We start from the raw sequence: 14620 nt of genomic DNA on the forward strand, positions 1-14620 counted from the left end.
CACTAAATTGCATTTAGTCCTTTAGTTCTTCTCCTCTTCCTTCTTGGCTTTTGATGAGACCATAAGTTGCAAAACGGGCTCTTAAGAAGTCCTTCTAAACATACCAGGGCCAACATTTCAATTGTGTCTATTGTAAGGAAGAACAAAAACACCTTTACCCCCCAGGTTCAGCACTTGGGTCCCTGGAAATGAAACCGAGAAAAGACAGATTAACAAGAGAAACACCGAGGTTATTAACGTGAGCAGAGTGAATATACGTGGAAGAAATTCAGTGAGAACTCAAAGTGGTGGTTAGGACTTGGGCTGGTATAACACCTTAACGAGAGCAATGGATTTGTAGCAAAGTGACAAGACAAAAATAAAACGGTCTTGGGCTTCTCGGGGTGTCACGCCATGGTAAAGCAAATATAGGGGGGGAACTAATGGATGAAAATGGTTACTTAGTGAAGTTTGTTACATAGAGATTCCTCTCATCTCTGGGCTGAAAGGAGTGTAGAGTTGTCCCCGGGTATTAGGAGTCTAAGAATTGTCCTCCTCTTCCTGGTATGAGAGAGAGAGAGAAAAAATAATAATCTTATGCTGAAGTGGTATATTTTGAGGAGGCATATTCTGATCCTCTATACTATAATTCAAAACACAAACAACAAACAACAACAATTTTAAAAACCCAATCAAAAAGAGCCTTGGAAAATTAAAAAAACTTAGCCATTGCTATTTTACCTACATAAAATCAGTCATCCTCCATTTGTTAAATTTATTTTCTATGATTTGATTGGTTATTCAGGCATAACTCATATCTGGATCTATCTCATGAGTCGGAACAAGAGGTCATCAGGCAATAGGAAGGACTAGACTAGGACAAGCAAGGTATTAGACACTAGACTTCTGGACTGGGAAAGAGCAGAAGTTTGGACCAGACCACGCTTAACTATACGAGGGGAAGTTCAGAGAGCTGGACAACTATGTCCAGAAAGCTGGACCATAGAACATGTGGGAGACCTCAGACAGATGGCATCAGAAATTAGAGCAAATACGGGCCCCCGGGGGGCTCAGTCGGTTTAGCGTCCGACTTCGGCTCGGGTCATGATCTTGCGGTTCGTGAGTTCCAGCCCCGCCTCGGGCTCTGTGCTGATGGCTCAGAGCCTGGAGCCTGCTTCGGATTCTGTGTCTCCCTCTCTCTCTGCCCTTCCCCTGCTTGCGCTCTGTCTCTCTCTCTCACACAAAAATAAAATTTTAAAAAAACAGTAAAAAAAAAAAAATTGGAGCAAATAACAGGAATGTGGAGGCAAGGGTTGGGTGATGTGCGGGAGCCAGTCAGGGATGAAGAGGAGGTTGGGCAGAAAGAGCAGGAAAGACATCAGCCTGGGCTCCCACTGCCTGTGAATCAGAGGCAGGATCCTGGTGCGAGATCTGAGAGCTCAGGTTCTCAGCTGTATCGCGGCAGGACTTGGGCATACGGGGACTACCCAGGAGCAAGATACTGGGCATACCAACGTAGAAAGGTGAACACAGAGATGCTGTTAAATATCCTACAGTGCACAGGACAGCCCTCACAGCAAAGAGCTATCCAGCCCCAAATCTCGTCGGCGCCAAGGTTGAAACTCTGAGTTAGGGTTAATGATTACTTATTTTCCTGTTCAGGGAGAATCGAGCATCTTTTGTTTGGTAGGGATGTTAATTCAACCTCCAGTTAACCTGAGTTCGGACCTTACCCTTACCTCCTCCTAAGGTCGTTCGGCACAGAGATCAGTGGCATAACATTACACGATCGGATGTGGGCAACACACAGCTATGGAGACCAAACAAAACGATTCAACTTGAACTCCAGCTCCTAACGGGTAGAGGGGGGCCCTGAGGTGGGAGGACCGCAGCTGATCATGACACACAGAATTGAAGGCTGCTGAGAAGTGAAAGGGAACCTACCCGTGACATGGAGACGGGAAGTTCACCATTTCTAGCCACAAAACAAGACCCAAGTGGATACGGTCCGCCCAACCGGGGTAGGCGGGAGAAAACCCAAACCCAAAGGGTGGTGATGTGAATACCAGCCGAAGTGTCCATTGCACGGCGGGGAAGGGACGCCAGAAAGAACAGGATCCAGGGTTTGACGAGCCCCAGGGAGCCATGGGATAAAATGGCGTTTGTGGTCTCAGGGGAATTGTGAAGCATGTTTAAAAATATATTTCCACAATGTGATGTGTGATAAAGAGTGAAACATTCCTAACAACAACCACAACCCCAACCCCCACGAAAGAAGCAGCCTCGGCCTCCCAGCCCTCTGGGTGACTAACCCAGCGTGGATTTTCTGGACCATTCCGTAGGCCCCAAGGACAAGAAAGCACTGATGGAAGAAGGGGAGAGTCAAGGATGTGAGAGTCTATTCTTTGTCACTGGACAGAAACATAAATAAATAAAACCCTCAAAAACGATAGTACCACGTACTGATCATGGCACAAAAGAGTTTACGGATTCCTTAAACTTCTTGTTTCGCAGGGGAAGGGACCGAGCCCTCACGACAAGGTGTGTAGACGGTGGAGCCAGATGAAACCCAGGCCATGCGATTCCCAAGCATAACCTCTACCCGTGGATGTATTCAGAAGATGGAACAACGGAGCAGCACAAGGTAAGAGCAGTCAGAACGTGATGGCCCTTGAGCGGAGCCGTCCTGCAGACCCTTGCCGGGCGAGGCCGGCTGTATCACAAGAGGCTAGCGCAGTGACCGAGGGAGGGGAACACCACAGTTGCTCAGGGCCCTGTTTACTGACTATGTGCTTATACACTACCCGGCCCTGCAGTTCTGCCCTCGGGCCCTCAAGCGTCGGATCGGACGTACTGGTGCATGTGGGCCGAGAGCAACGTTGTTCCCACCCGGTCTCGTCCCAGGCCGCCTTCCTGCGAGGTCCTGTTTCCGCCTGTCACATAAAACATGGACAATTATTTCCAGCACAAGCTAAGAGTGAAGGAGAAGCCAGATTGTCTGCTCCCTCGAGCATTTGTAGGCAGACAACTTTTAAATAGAAGCACACACATGGGGTTCTGACAGCTGCACTGGGACAGTGAGTTCCGGTCTGACGTCCCTCTAGAAAGAGAAACTCAGGCTACTGTCTTGCCTCTTGAAAAGCGGTGGGGGTGGGATTCGGCCGCTTAGGGGAAAAAAGCTGGTCTCTTCGTCTCATGTAAAAAAATCACAAGATCATGGTGTAAATTCAGGGGCGCCTGGGTGGCTCAGTCGGTTGAGCGTCCGACTTCGGCCCAGGTCATGATCTCGCGGTTCGTGAGTTCGAGCCCCGCGCGGGGCTCTGTGCTGACGGCTCAGAGCCTGGAACCTGCTTCGGATTCTGTGTCTCCCTCTCTCGCTGCTCCTCCCCCGCTCACGCTCTGTCTCTCTCTCTCTCTCTCTCTCAAAAATAAACATTAAAAATAAAATAAAATAGTCCTAGATTGCCCTCCTCCAGCCTGGCTGCCTCACTTCTGCTGAGTGCAGACTGGAAGAAGAAAGGTGTCTGTTTGGCCTTAGGCTGGAGGACGCCACTGACAGTAGAATGGAAAGAAATGCTTCTCGCCCCTAGAGTCACCTTCCAAAGATTTTGATAATCGATCTGCCTGGCAACGAGATTCACATCTCCCCCGATGACAGCCCAGGAGGGGGATCGCTCATCTAGGGGGGTTGGCAGGACCTTTGCAGGGACCTCTGATGCACAGAGGGGGTTGATGTTTTGTCACATTCTGGCTTGGCCATGCCAGACCCCGGAGAGGAACCCACACCTTGGGCTAGGCGGGAGGGTTGGGGAAGCCCGGACCTCTCTGTGTCTGAAGGGTTCCGGTAGAATTGTGACCTGACAGAGCGAACGCTTTCCTGGCTGGCCTTGAGCTGGTGTATGCACAAACCCTTCAACAGTCACAGAATTATACAAAGGAAGATGTAATGACTCTAAGTCTCCTATGTTTTCGTGCATACCGCAGTCCCGCACATCTTGAACCTTGCTCGACGCTGGGATTTTCTGGGGCCATTTTCTGTATGGTGCCGTGTGCCAGTTCTCAAACCATCACGTGCATGCCAACCCCACCCCCGGGGCTCCTATTAAAATGTCGATCCCGAGTCAGTAGATCCGCGTGCAGCCTGAGATTCTCCATTTCTGTGTTTTGAGCATCGCGGGTGATTCCGAAGCTTCTTCAACAACGAAAGCACCAAGCATCGAAATCCGGCCACGCTAAGCCCCACTGGCCTCCTCCCATTTGTGACCTGCCGCCTCCAATCCGTTGGGGGTTGAAAACAGAGTCTGAAATTAGAGCTGCCGAGAGTAAGAAGCCCTCGATTTTTCTTCCGCCTACACTTGCTTCCCCATAGCGTCTCTCGCCATCCCTGTTCGGATCAAATCTGGTCTCCCAACTCCTCACTCCCGAGTTCTAAGACTCTGCCACCCAGTTGCCCCCTCACCACGGCTGCCAGGCTGTTGAGCGGGATCTCAAACCTAACACCCTCAAAGCAGGACTCTTGACCCACCCCCTCCAGGCCCTCATTGCGCTCCACCAGTTTGTCCTCCGATAGCCTACGTGCCAACGTGTGGCACCAAGGGCCAGCCACCTAAGAGCCATATTGGGTGATCTTTTCCACACCCCCCTCCCTTTCCAGTCCATCAGTTGGCCCTGGCGGCAGTCTCTCTCTCTCTCTCTCTCTCTCTCTCTCGGAACATTTCTCCAATCTACCCGTCCCTCTGTTAAAAAATGAAATTCAGCGGAGTAAATTTTAAAGACCTTATACTTCGTTCAGTGATATTGATTGATGACTCATCGAATAAGCAGCATCCCTTCTAGCAAATAGAATGGAACTCCGGGAGAGAGCCATATAATATGAGAGACTTTTATAGGTAGAAGGGACGGGACAAGGAAGTTACTAGGGAAGGGAGGATTGTGTCGGGCAAATCGCCTTCCTTTGAGGAACCTCAGGGGTCCATCAGGCAGTTCCCTTACTAGTACGGACCAGGTTGTTCCAGAATGAATGACTGGCTTAAGATTCCACTCCTGGGACAGGTTGAAACTGTAAGTAAGCTCGGTATTAAGTCTCAGTTTGGTGATGTGGGCTTAGCACAAGTGACTCCATTTTGGACCTGTTGCCTCCCTTTTAACATCTCTCGTTCCCATTGCTGAAGTCCCTGTCTAGGCCATCACCCCTTCCCCCCTGCCGGGACTAGTGCAGGATTTATCTGGTCTCCAATCTCTCCTTGGGGCATCAGAGTGGCTCAGTCAGTTAAGCGTTGGACTCCTGACCTCAGGGTTCCGAGTTCAAGCTTCGCATTGGGCTCTGCGCTGGGCCTGAAGCCTATTTAAAAAAAAAAAAAAAAAATCTAGAATCTCTTCTTGTCTCTTTTCCTCAAAGCAGTGCAACAGTTCCCGGTTGGAATTAGAAGCTGGGAAGTTCGTGACAGATTCTGAACTGGGGGCGATTTTGCACACCTACCCACACCCCGCCCGGAGACAATGTTTGCAGACATTTTTGGTTGTCATCACTGGTGGGGGGGGTGGGGGGGGGGTGGTTACTGGCACCGGGATAGCCCACTGACGCCAAAGGATGTCCGGTCCCAGAGGTCAGTCGTGCAGAGTCCGGGAGACCTTGGCCCGAAGCAAGTGGTACCCAGAGACACTGTGCCGAGAGCCTTGTGTGCTCCCACCACGGAAGCAGGCCACTCTAGGTCACTCAGAGTTTGTATAACATCGAACAGATGAAACCCCGAGTAAAGGAGCAAACAGCTGAACACCAGAGCCCTGTGCGCTGAAGGGTTGTGGTTCCCAAGGTCCCGGGAGGTGGGGCAGCCACTGAAGGCCCAGGCCGCTGGGCCGCTCGCTCGCTCGTGGCTGCCCAGAGTCGCTGCAGGGAACAAAGGCCTCTGATTTTGGCCCCCGAGCTGTTAGCTTCAAGTGAAACGAGGATGATGTAGGCAAAGTGTTTTGATCTCTCACGAAAACTACGGAATTTTTTCTTTTCCAGTTCGTTAAGCTAAACAGACCTGATAGAAGGCTGGCCCTTCCTGCTACTGAGGAATCCCATGGACTACGAATACAGCCACCAAAGAACGAATAGTTGCTAATTATCTCCCTCCACTGGCTTTCCTGGTAACCATTTTTAACTCGGGGTTTCCCTGATGGGGTAGGAAGCAGTCTGCGGTGGTTTACCAGAGAAGCCCTCGAATGCCCTCTCACTTGATAGGCAAAACCCAACCCTATCTTTGTCCCACGGGTTTCAGGAGCCCCAACGGTGATAAACGAAGCAACATGGCGGCGGTGCAGGGGGAAGGTTGGGACGCAGAGGACTCTGGGAGAGACACAAAACGGATGCTTACAGGACGCGGATACGTAGGGGTTTAGGATGTTGAGGGAGTTCTCAATTCTGGCTACAGGTTAGAATCCCCTGGAAAGTTTTTTGTTTTTGTTTTTTTAAGTGTATTTATTTATTTTTTGGGGGGGAGGGGTAAAGAGAGAGGGACAGAGAGAATCCGAAGCAGGTTCTGTGCTGCCAGCTCAGAGCCCGATGCGGGGCTTGAATACACGAACTGTGAGATCATGACTGAGCCGAAATCAAGAGCTAGATGCTTAACTGACTGAGCCACCCAGGCATGCCCACCGCCCCCCCTTTTTTTTTTCAGTTTTATTTCTTTATTTTGAGACAGAGACAGAGAATCACCTAGAGAGCTTTGTAAAAGCACCGATGCCTGGGCCGGGCCCCACTCTTTGAGTTTCATGTTCAGCTGGTCTGGGGAAGGAAGGCCCAGGGCATTGGGATACTTCTCAAGGTTCCCAAGTGATTCCAAGGGACATTGAGGGTTGAGAAGAGGACTACTGCCCTAGGCTAGGATTTCTCCGCCACAGTGCTGGTGGTAGTTGGGGGCCAGATCGTCCTGTGCTGTAGAATGTTTAGCAGCATCTCTGGGCTCTACCCGCTAGAGGCCAGTGACATCCCCTCCTCCCAGCGAGACAACCAAAATCGTCGGCAGATATTACCAAATGTGAAATGTCCCCCAAGGGACCAAATCGCCGCCCCCACCCCACATCGAAAATCGCGGTCTTAGCACAGTTCACTGGGGACTCCACAGGGGGTATGGTTGGGGGGTGGGGTTGGAAGTTTAGCTCTCTGAAATAAAAATCTAAGGATTGAAAGACCTGCTCAGTGTCCCATCCTCGGCCTAGAGGTGGGGCCAGTGGTGACTCCATAACTCTACACTGAAATGCCTTTCCTCTTGATTATAGACGTACCGACTAAATTGGCCCCGTAATACTTTGTGGTCTATATACTGAATACATAAGCCCAGAGTCAAAATTGTTTATCTGACACTAAAGATCTGTCTCTGAAAGAAACAGAAGACAAATCATTCTCTCTCTAATCGCACTATGTGTTCCCAGAGGCAGGCCACCTCCCCTCCATTCCCTGCTGCTGCTGGGAAAACTGTCCAGCTGTAGGCACTCCGACATCGGTGTCACTAGCCAGTAGTCACATGTGGCTTGTTCGAGTGAGGCTTACATTCATGTAAATGAAATAAAAATAAAAGTTCAGTTTCTCAGTCATACCAGCCACGTTTCGGTTGCTCAATAGTCAGGCATGGCTAGCGGCTACAAGATCTTAATCCAGATATAGAACATTCTCATGTATCAACGCAGGAAGTTCTATTGCACGGCACTGTTTGGCCATAGAGCTTACGGTGAAGTTCTCATGTTTACACGTCTCTGTGACACGTCTCTACAAACAACCGATGCGTTCTCTGTTGCCCTGCGTAACTTGAATACCTAGCACACCCTTGTCACCTTTCATCTTAAGGCATCGTCCGTAAGTGTGTTTCCTGTGCCTAACGCAGAGCTCCTGAAGGTCAAGGAGCAAGGCTTCAGTCCTCTTGGCCTCACCAAAGGCTGGCACGATGTAGGCGCCCACATCGCGAGCGAAATAATTAATCAACTAGCTAATGAATGAAGGCGGCTTGATAGACACATTTAACACCACAGAAGGTCCACCACCCACACCTCTGAAACTGACGGCACGTCTCTGGACTAAGGACATCTGCCTTTTCTTTTCTGAGCAGAATGAGCATATCTGGTGGCCTGCCAGGGCTGTTTGCTGGCCCAGAAGAGACATCCGTAGTCACATAGAGGGAGACAGAAAAGAAAGAGGACATTTCGTTTTCCCCTATGAGGATTTCATCTCTTCTATCAGGTAAACAGAACTATCTCAAGAGGAGGAACATTTAAATAGTAAAACAAAACAAAAACAACAACCAAGGATCCGCTCAGTCGTATCCTACGCTTCCTTTCTTTTTCCTCGGCACCTGACACGGCGTCCAGCACGCAGCTGGTGCTCACTTCACTCACCTCCTCCAGGAAGCCTTCCTTGACTTCTCCCAGCTGGTTTTACCCCTCTTAGGTGATCTGGAAATACCAGGTACACCTGCTTCATCATGTACGGGCCACACTGTATCACATACTATCTCTTTAACGTCGCTATGCTTTTCCTGAGGTCAGAAACTATATCTTACTGTTCTCTGAGTTTTCATGGCCTATTTGAGTATGTGGCACCGCGATAAATCTTTGATAGATAAATAAACCTTGGGCGGTGGGCAATCCACGCTTTAAAGAACAGCACTGTTTCTTTGCAAAAGTTAACAGTATTAGGAATTTTTAGAATTTGGAAGGAGGAGTGGGGAAAAAGTTATGGCTGTGAATTTCTTTGGATTAAAAAAAAAAAAAAAAACAAACTCTTTGGTGTTGCTTGGCCTGAATAAAGCCACAATAATCATTAACTAATTCTGGAAAGCCGAGACAATTCTAGCAAAAGAATCCTTGCCAGGTTCCCTTTAAACCTGTTGATTTCGATCCAATGAATAAACATTGAAGACGCAGGGTGAGCCAAGAGAGAAAAAAGAAAATTCTCCTGCCGCTTAACATTTCCTGATTCTATGACCTTATGATTCCGAGGCGCCTACGTGAGGTATTTTTAAACCTTGGCAGTCACGTGGGGCAGATTTACAGGAAGCACAGATTTACAGAGCTTGCGTGGATCTTTCTCGTCAAAGTTGCACTGCAAACCGGTGCCGCTGGGTCATTTGCAGATTCAGGCCGCTGGTTTATGGCTTCGCCCCGGGAGTGGACTGGGCAGTCAGGCCCCCCCCCCCCGGGCAGCTCTCAAGATGGTTCATTGCCCTTCCTTAAGCGCAGGCACATTCGCAGAAAAGGTGTGAGGAAGGGCCCCGGAGAGCAGAGCCTCTGCTGAGCCCACGCTGTCCAGAAGTTGGGATTGTTGCAAGCCTTTTCAGCCCCACAAAACCCTGGGTTTCTTCATTAACATATCAGAGGTGGCGCAGTGGTGGGAACTGACAGGGGCAACAAAGGACAGGGCTCGGTGGCATTATCTCATTGGTGCTTACGGAAGCAGAAAAAACGATCATCGGGCCGGGGCTGCAGTGATGGACAGATGCTGACATCTCTTCTTGGGTGACCGATGTCTCCGCGGCCCCCCCTCCCTCCACCTGCTCCGTACTCAACATTGCCCTTCCCCCTCCGAAGGCGCAGTTCCCAGACCCTGTACAAGGAAGAGCCGCGTCCCAATCCAAACCTCTCTCTGGCTGAAATGAAGACTTCTTTGGTTCGAAATGTCAGTAGCGCTGAGGCTGAGAAGCTCTGCTCTGTGGCCTTCTTTGTGAATACACTTTACAAATTCTTATCAAGACTAATTGCCCCTGACAAACGGGCACCTTGAGGGACTCGTGTTCCCATGCTCGCTGTATGAATTTAGAATATGGAACCGTTTTTGACAAAGAAACAGGACCTACATGATGATTTCTCATCTTTGGCTGTATCATTGGAAGATTTCATCGAAGCAGTGGGTGTAAAATTTTAGAAAATTGAGCACAGAGGGGTGAAAATTTTCCTTTATGCTCAGCTGAGTCTTAAATATACTCCAAATGGCATGAAATCTGATTAAAGAATCCTTCCTCCTCACTTGGAAATATTTATAACCTCTTAGACTATGACACATTGGGGTAAAATACACATTGTTCAAATGTGTATGCGTATTATATATATATGTATAAAATTAAATTTTTATTTAAAACCACACGTTGTAGTAGGTTTGTGTTATTTAATATCATGTTTTCCCGGATCAAAATTTTTTTCAGTTCAGTATTTACGAATCAGAATATCAGTAGTCTCATATATACATATATACATACGCATGTATAAATAGATATAGATGTGTAGAAAAACATACACAGTCGACCCTTGAACAATGTGGCTTTTGGGGCGCTGACCCCGACGTAGTCAAAAATCTCTGGTATAACTTTGGGCTCCCCCAAAACTTTACTAATAGCCTACTGTTGACCAGAAGCCTTGCTGGTAACATAAACAGTCGATTAATACGTATGTCGTATACGCGTGGCATACTGTATTCCGGCAATAAAGCAAGTTGGAGAAAACAAGATGTGATTCAGAAAATCATAAGGAAGAGAAAATACATTTAGAGTAGTATACTGTTTTTGTTGAAAAAAAAAATCCACGTATAAGTAGACTCGGTTCAAACCTGTGCTGTTCAAGGGCCAACTGTGTTGTTTTCCTTAGATACGGGTTTTTCTATCCAAGTAGCTTACCTGTTGACCAAACCACTGCAGATCCAAAGCTCTAAGGACTGTTGATCACTGATTATTGTATACATTGGTATGCAATTTAGCTAACTGCCTTCTTCCTAGGTTTTGGATGCCAGGGAAAAAAAATTACAGATGATTCTAATGCACTTTAGAAAGAAGAACATAAAATGGAGACCAAAGGGAATCGCTTTAATCCACTTCCAATTGTCTTAACCCTATCGTCTGGCACAATAGATAGTTTTGTTCCCCTGAAACTTCCCAGTTACAATTATGCTATGGTTGGCAAAGCGGTCAGGCCTGAGACCCCTCCAGAATCACAGCATGCTCTGTGCTGAAGATATTTCTTATGTCACCATTTGTAAAAAATAGTTTTGCCTTCTGTAAAACACAGTGGTTCATATTAGAGTCAACGGAGCCTTAAAAGCATATTCATTTCTTAGGCTCCACTCAGACCCATTGAATTAAAATAACTGAGGATGATGTTAAAGCAAAATACACACACACACACACACACACACACACACACACACACACACACGTGCATGTGGGTCAGGGCATTCTAACATGCCTCCATAGTGGGGAGGCTGACCAGAAACCCAGGGCTAAAGCACCAACTACCATAGATCACCACATCGGCAGGTGAACTGAGCAAGTGTTGCCCCATAGAGACGGTAGGGACATTTCTCCGTCTTAGTCTAGTGAGAGTAGGGAGCGGGAATCGTTCCGGAGAATGTATTTGCTACGTGAACAACTTAGCAACGATTCATTTTTTTACATTGCCAGCCTGAATGAGAACAGCACCTTGGTGGAATGTGAAGAATGCGACAGGTGCCCGGCTGGCTCAGTCGGGAGAGCGTGTGATCCTCGGGGTTGTGGGTTTGAGCCCCACGTTGAGTGGAGAGCTTCCTTAAAAATAAGATTAAGGGGCGCCTGGGTGGCGCAGTCGGTTAAGCGTCCGACTTCAGCCAGGTCACGATCTCGCGTTCCGTGAGTTCGAGCCCCGCGTCGGGCTCTGTGCTGACAGCTCGGAGCCTGGAGCCTGCTTCTGATTCTGTGTCTCCCTCTCTCTCTGCCCCTCCCCCGTTCATGCTCTGTCTCTCTCTGTCCCAAAAATAAATAAATGTTGAAAAAAAAATTAAAAAAAAATAAGTAAAAAAAAATGCTAGAATCGAGGCACTGTTCTTAATTCTGGCTCTTTCTCTGACTAGCAATGGGTGAGCTCCGTCAAGTCCCCTCATTCTGCCCAGCCTCAGTTTACCCACCTGTAATTGAGAAAGAAAAATTACTATGAGTGATGATTGTGAATTTAGAAAAAATATTAACAATTTAACATTTTATATGTTTTTTACATTTAGAAAGCATCATCTGGCAAAATAATATAGAGTTTATAAAGGAATTTGGAGCAATTTATGAGAAACACATTTCATCAGAAAAATGGGCCTAGTGTTTTGGCTATATGATATTTCTACAGCTAAATATATCTTAGACTGGAGATCAGCAAATTTTCCTGTAAAGGAACAGATAGTAAATATTTTAGGCTTTGAGGGGCAGGCTACAGAAAATTTCTGCTGCATCATCTTTTCTGTGTAGTCATTTCAACACGTCAAAAACAGGTGTTGGGCAAGATTTGCTGATCCTTGTTTTCAACAATAAAACTTATATTTGCACGAAAACAAAATCGCTTGCTTTATAACAACAACAACAACAACAACAACAACAGCAAAAACCTACTAGACACTATTGTTGCATGTTGTTACATGGAGATTGAATTTAGACAAAAAAGAAGCCTGCTGAAGTTGTTACCCGATGCCTGCGGGGGACAGCCGTCCATCTGACGGCTGACCAACCTGTCCTGGTTTGCCTGGGACTCGCCCAGTTGTAGCACTGAGGTTCTAAGACCCTGGCGCCCAGGGTGGTTGGTCACCATTCACGTAAGACTCTCAGACAGATTTCTTTCGTGGGAAACCCGGGATCCAGTTGAAAGGCAAAAAGCTTGAAATGGAAATGCTTTCGGGAGCTTTCGCACATACACAATAGGCAAAGACCCCCGCTGGAAAACTTTAAAGGGAAAAATTACAAGAGAATATTTCATAGCCCTTTTTGGGATTAAGCTCAGGCGAGCCTAAATCTGCCTTCCGGTTAAGAGTCCCAACCCAACAGATGAGAAAAAGGCTTATTCACAGGCGTGGCAGGTGGTTTTTCCTACAAGTTTATACATCCTCTGGATATGATAAATGCCGGATGTTAGGATGAAACACAGCCCAACCTTATTACTCAAAAGTGACAGAGTTTATAATTACTTCCTGGGTCACTGTAGAGAGAACATGTGACTTGGAACAAGCCATGAGCTTATAAATAAAAAAAAAAAAAATTACTAGTCAGGACTGCTCTGGAAACAGCCAGGAATAAGAAGAACAATATTGTCAGCACGCTTGTATTATGTGCATCATTATCATTCATTCAAATCTTTATAGGACTGCAAACTCAAAACTCAAAAGGCTATTTTCTCTTAGGAACTGGCCTCGAGAGGAGGTACCCCACCACCAGGGTTTTCCACTCGTACTTTATAAAACCAGGAACCCTTGTTAAAACATAAATATTAAAAAGCAGATCTGATAGCTTAAAAGAGGACGTCCTTGAGTAAAACAAAAGCAAGGAGATAATCTGGAATCTTCTGCAATTTTTTTTTTCATCGTTACCAATTTGTTCCAGTTCTAATCCTGTTTGGAGCTGTGCTCGTGTCTTTAGGACTCATCCTACTCGGGTCATAAAAGCACCTTTTCTTCTGGGCGTCAAAAGCTCTTGTGTCTTTTGAAACCACGGCTATGGGCACTTCTCTCTGGAATCTACTTCGGCAGAATCAGGGCCGCTGGGGAATAATCACGCCTTTCTCTATGTGGATCTACCTACCCCTTCCGTGGTATGAGGTCAAGGGGAAAGAGGGAAGACCCATTTCGGTAGTGGCTCGATATCTCGATTCTACAAGAAACCCAGCAATGAGTGTCTTTCCCTAAGTGGAAACTTTCCTTTGTTGTAAGGAGGCGGGGGGGGGGGGCGTTAGAGCCCCAAACTGGGAGAGTTCAGAATGGTTCAGGGGATCCTAAGTGAGGAAACAATGACCAGGGTCCATTTGGGCGCACTGAGGATGGCCATGGAAGGTCTGAGCAGTGGCAGTTGAAGGCAGCGTTCAAGTATTGCTTCCCCAACTGTCTCCCAAGGTATATAAATGTGTATTCGACTACAAATCCATGGGGCGGGCGCCTGGGTGGCTCGGTCGGTTGAGCGTCCAACTTCGGCTCGGGTCATGATCTCACCGTTCGGGAGTTCGAGCCCCACGTCGGGCTCTGGGCTGACAGCTCAGAGCCTGGAGCCGGCTTCGGATTCTCTCTTCCTTTCTCTCTGCCCCTCCCCTGCTCATGCTGTGCCTCTATGTCAAAAATAAAGAAACATAAAAAAAGAAAAAAGAACACAAATACAAAGCATGACGTGAGTACAACGGCCCAACTATCCCTGCCCCCACCCCCACCCCCGTGCCTTCCGCTGCCCCCTGGGTCCAATCCCTGGATTCAGTATTTTTCACAGGAGGGTGCATTCCGTGGCTCCCTGCTACTCCCTGTTAGCAGGGTCCATCCCCCTGCGCTGGGCTCCCAGGTCATGTGGGACCACAGGCCCTCTTTTTTGTATGGTCTCCTTAGACTAGTTATTAAGCCGTAGTCTCTCGGCGCGAGCCCTGCTTTCTTTTTTTTTCTTTTTTATACGTTCACTTATTTATTTTGAGAGAGAGAGCACACGGGAGGGGCAGAGAGAGAGGGAGAGAAAGAGAGAGAATCCCAAGCAGGCTGGGCACTGTCACAGCACGGAGCCGACACGGGGCTTAAACTCACGAACCGTGAGATCACGACCTGAGCCCGAAATCAGAGGTCGGCCACTTAACCGACTGAGCCACCCAGGCGCCCCGCAAGCCCTGCTTTCTGTACTCTGCCCTCTGGTGCTGGGGCTGG

The 14620-nt window shown here is 47.8% G+C and overlaps 1 long non-coding RNA gene across 4 annotated transcripts in view; it reads left to right on the forward strand.

Annotated features, from left to right (window-relative positions):
- The window catches only part of LOC123383352, a 216363-nt gene that overhangs the window by 200684 nt on the left and 1059 nt on the right, over positions 1-14620 (forward strand). For 2 of the 4 annotated variants that reach the window (XR_006592960.1, XR_006592957.1), the window contains 2 exons: positions 2494-2623; positions 5987-6500. This is a non-coding gene — a long non-coding RNA (uncharacterized LOC123383352). Of the gene's footprint in view, positions 1-2493; positions 2624-5986; positions 6501-11402; positions 11524-14620 lie in introns of those variants that run through there. The other 2 variants (XR_006592959.1, XR_006592958.1) reach the window with 2 other exon arrangements.

The sequence above is a fragment of the Felis catus genome, chromosome X, assembly GCF_018350175.1.
Source record: "Felis catus isolate Fca126 chromosome X, F.catus_Fca126_mat1.0, whole genome shotgun sequence".
Taxonomy (NCBI): Eukaryota; Metazoa; Chordata; class Mammalia; order Carnivora; family Felidae; genus Felis; species Felis catus.